The sequence below is a fragment of the Fundulus heteroclitus genome, unplaced genomic scaffold, assembly GCF_011125445.2.
Source record: "Fundulus heteroclitus isolate FHET01 unplaced genomic scaffold, MU-UCD_Fhet_4.1 scaffold_62, whole genome shotgun sequence".
Taxonomy (NCBI): Eukaryota; Metazoa; Chordata; class Actinopteri; order Cyprinodontiformes; family Fundulidae; genus Fundulus; species Fundulus heteroclitus.
The window spans coordinates 1,279,322-1,284,140 of NW_023397055.1; the positions used below are offsets into that span (position 1 = coordinate 1,279,322).

Below are 4,819 nucleotides of genomic sequence, written 5' to 3' on the forward strand. Positions count from 1 at the left end.
AAATGCTAAAAGTGTAAAATATATAAATAAATAAAGGAAGAGGGCAAGCCCTACTTCTCCTTCAAACACACCACATATAAGCTAGTCAGTGATAGCAGCAGTAATGGAAACTTCTCCTCAACGTCTGCTCTGTAAGTAGAGAACTATTCCCTGTTTTTGTTTTGTTTTTTATAACTAAATCAGCTATGAGTAGAAACCATATTCTGAATGTTCAGTATATTTAAAGTCAGATATTAAAATCAATTGATTTTTTTATTTTTTACATATAAACTAAACAGTATGATGATGTCATGATACACTCAGGATAGTGAAGCCCTCATCCAAAGTTATCAAGTTAAAAGCAAAAATCTATTGAGCAATAACAAGGATGGAACCCATAAGTCATGTAATACATGGTGGGAATGCTTTATAATATTTCAAAATAAAAGATGGAAGCTTAAATATCCAAAGACAAATCTTAAATATTAAATACTTATTGCAGTAATTTTGTTAAATACTAAATTAATTAATCACATCTCTATAGAGAATTATTTTCTAAAATGACAAAAACTTTGGGTGCATTTCCTTCAGTTCTGACCTCCCTCCTGTGCTTGACACCAGCTCCAGGTTTGTAGTTTGGCATTAATATAAAATATTTTAGAAGTCTAAAGTTTTTCTACATTAGGAACAGATTCATTCTTCCTCTTTTCCTCCTTATTAAGTCCTCTCAGCTGGTCTGACTGTGAGTCCCAGGAGATCTCAGTTTTTTGAAGGAGACTCTGTGTCTCTGAGCTGTGAGGAGGACAACAGCTCTGCTGGATGGACTGTGAGGAGGAACACAACCAGAGGAACCAGGACTCAGTGTGGAGATGACTGGGGATTATATTTTGGTTCTTTGTGTAACATCAGCTCGTTAAGCTCAAGCAGCAGTGGAGAGTACTGGTGTGAGTGGAGAGAGGGAGCAGCCAGCAGCAGCAGCATCCAGCTCACTGTCACTGGTAAGATCAGACTGTGGAGTTAGTGTTGATGAAGCTGTGTGGAAATGGATGAAATGCTGTAGTTTGTCTCTGTGTTGAGGTGGATCAGTGATCCTGCAGAGTCCTGTCCTCCCTGTGATGGAGGGAGATGACGTCACTCTGAGCTGTCACACAAAGACCGCTCCCTCCAACCTCCCAGCTGCTTTCTATAAAGATGGCTCCCTCATCAGGACTGAGCCTGCAGGTCATATGACCCTCCACCATGTGACCAGCTCTGATGAAGGCCTCTACAGGTGTAGCATCAGCGGTCATGGAGAGTCTCCATCCAGCAGGATCTCTGTCTCAGGTCAGCAGTTCCCCTAAATGTGCAGAATATCTTAACATCCATGCAAAAGAATCCTGAGTGACATTAATGTTGCATCTTTATTATAAAGAAATCTTCCATTTAGACGTCTCTCGCAGGAGGAGATTTTAAACCAGTCCTTCAGCTCACCTAGTGTTGATATGCACAGACAAATACATACCCAGCCATCACTGCATCTCAAGATGCCTTAAGATGTGTCTCAAGACACATTTGTTGAGATGTCTTGGTAAGTCAAGACGTGTCTATAAGACGTGTCTGTAGACATGGGTCTTAAGATGTCTTGAGATGTCTCAAGATGTCTTGGAAATATGAAGATGTCTTAGAAATAAAATTTAGTAAAATATCACTATCCACTATTCCTTGGTAATAATTTATATATTTTTTGTTTATAGAAAAGAATGACAAACCCTATATGGCACACCGAGTATTTAATAAAACATAGGAAAATACAGTGCAATGTATTGCAATTATTGCACATAGTATGTACATGTTAAGAGGATTAGGTTTACAAAATGGACATCAAGTTACCTGTGTGTGTCTGTTTGGTAAGGTTACTCTATATAAGAGTGTAGATATGCGTTTCTAATATGCGATTTGTTCCTTGGACTGTGAATTATTTTTTTTTTCAACTAATTGACAGTACTGTCCATTGGTGGCAGCAGACTTTGTCCCGATTCCTAGGTTTTCAATTGGCTCCCAGAAGCATTTGTGGTGGAGGAACAGGAGGGTTTCAGTGATGGCTGATGTTGGGAAAAAATGTTTTCCCCCCTTCTTGATACTGTTAGCAGCCTGTCAGTGGGTCTTCTGTGCGTTGCAGAAAGTGGTACCCTCAAACAGGACAAGTGGAATATCTGGGGAGAAACATTGTGCATGTAGCCATGGGATACAAAAATTATCTCTAGTAAAACTGTAACTTGACCTAGTGTTATGCATTATGCTATGAGGTTTACATTTCCCATTTTCTCTATAATCCTGCTTACACATTATATTCAAGATGTAACTTTACCAGAGATTGTAGCCCATATGGTTGTGATTTTCACTGGTTGCCTGTCACTGTCATTCACATGGGTTGGGTTGAAGGGGGCTATCTCCACGGGGGCTATCTCCACAAATGAGCCAACTCTGAGAGTCTTTACATCACATCTGTGAATGAGATTAAATATTTTTAAAACACTTGCATTCATTAAAAAGGTATATTATAAAAGGCGTATTCCATTAATTTAGATAAATATCCCAGGGTCTAATACACAAAATGATGCACAGCTTCTGGGAAATGCTATGCAGTATGTTTTGTTCCTGGTACTATTGTTGCTCTGCGCTATCCTTTTATGAATTTGGCTGAAAAAATATTCTGAATTCAGTACATTACTACTATAGGTACCTATCTTTTTTCTAGAGGAACCCACCAACATGTCTCTCTCTAAAACGTACCAGGTCCTGGCTCTCCTAACATTCTCCACCTGGTGTTGGTTCCCATTGCATGTGTCTGTCTTCTGGTTCTCCTGGTTATGCTGGTTGTCCTGGTGAGACATGTTCACCGCAAACCTAAAGGTGAGAAAAACTTCTTTGTTAAATTACATGACTGCATTTCATAGATAGATTGTTTTCAGATACGGTGGGGGAACAAATAGTCGATGTCTGTTTCCTGTTATTGTTTTGGTCTGACTGGCTGTTTTCCTCATTCTGCACTGGGCCCCGTTCTTTGTACGTCACTTAAAACATCCGAGATTGAATGAGACATCCAAGATGATTTCATCCGGCTAATCATGATCCAGCTAATTGGGTTCTTCGAACACACCTGTTGTTTACTATTAGTATGGCTGGATTGAGTTATCTGAGATAACTGCGCGTTCATGCGTTTGTTTAAAAGGGGAAATTTATTGATAGTAGAAACATTGATCATCAGCACTGCTATTGGCTGTTCAGCATGGTCAAAGAACTCCCACAGTTTTTCTCCCAAGCAGAACAAGACCTTTTAATGGAAGGTTATGACGAATTTGAGTCATTTATTAAAACGACAGGGGATTTACACAGTAGACACAAAAAAGTTACTGGAATATTACAAGCAATAGTGAATTAAAGAGTTTTAAACAACTTCAAGATTACTACAACCTGGAAAACGTGATTTCTTTAGATACCTTCTGCTAAGATACCATTACAATAAAAATATAACATTTTTGGAGGAGGGTGAGACAGGTATACTTAAAATATTATTAGATTCCAGAAACGGAAGACCTCGCAAAAAAACCAATATACAAACTAAACTTATGACTACAAACAGTGAGAACATGTAATACAACATATCTTAAGGCTAAATGGGAAAAAGAAGCTAAAATAACAATAACTGATGATGTTTGGTTAAATATTTGTAATTCTGTAATCCACACGTCAAGTTCTTACCTATGGAGGGAATTTTCCTGGACATGCATGGTGCGTTTTTTTTTTTGTTACACCTAACATTAAAAGTAAACATTGTAACGACACTGAGAAGGCAAAATGTTGGAGGAACTGTGGGAATGTGTCTGCAGGACATTTTGATGTCTTCTGGGAATCTACTAAGATCACATCCTACTGGTCAGGAGTGATAAAAGAAATCAATACTAAAATGGACTTAAATTTAAGCTGTGATTTTACTACGGTTTTCCTGGATAGTTTAGAGCTGAGGAAGTCTGATAGATATCTCCTGCTAATATTAATAGCAGGTGCAAAGAAAGCTATAACTCGCTGGTGGCTTGATGTGGAACCACCATCATGTTCGGACTGGACGGACATAATTGAGGAAATTCACCCAATGCATGACATTTTCATTAAGACTTGCCACTTATAAATACAATACATACGGGAAAAAAATTAACATTCACCCTAACACCAACTGTATAAGTAATGTAATTTTTTCCTTTTTTGAATTATTATTCAACTGCTCCTGTCAAACTAGTTGCTCTATAATTTTTGTTGGAGGGGGTCCAATTGTTCAATGTATGTATATATGTATGTGTATTTCTAAAACTACTAAAATGACTAAAATAAAGTATTAAAAAAACGACAGGGAACACCTCGAAGTCTGCTAAAGCCAGGAGAGAGGGCTGGTAAAAAATAGCAGACAAATTAAATGCGTAAGTGCTGTTCTACAGTATGTATTTTTGCTTTTTAATAATTTCATATTTACTTTGTTCTTTTATATCAGAGCCTCCACAGGACCCATTAGAACATGGGGACAAGTAAAAGTGAAATACAAGAATATTCTACAAAATGGTAGCCTTTAATTATTACACTGTATTTTAAAAAGCCACTTGTTATGTCAAGAGATGCAAATTTCTGTGTCATTCCTTAGACACTGAAAGTAAAGGATGCGTGCAAATTGGGAATTTTAACAAAAAAATTCTTTATCTCTAAAAAATGAAGTTCTTCCTTTTCCAAGACATACACAGTTTACACGGTAAAACTGTATTGCTCCGTGTCTAGATAATCCATCCATAGTTTTTTCTAATACAATATCGAC

General features: G+C 37.5%; 1 long non-coding RNA gene across 1 annotated transcript; it reads left to right on the forward strand.

The window, feature by feature from the left end:
- LOC118561356 lies at positions 1-969 on the forward strand. The gene is made up of 3 exons (XR_004929986.1): positions 1-131; positions 571-606; positions 702-969. It is a non-coding gene; the product is annotated as an uncharacterized LOC118561356 (long non-coding RNA).
- Positions 970-4,819: the final 3,850 nt, after the last annotated feature.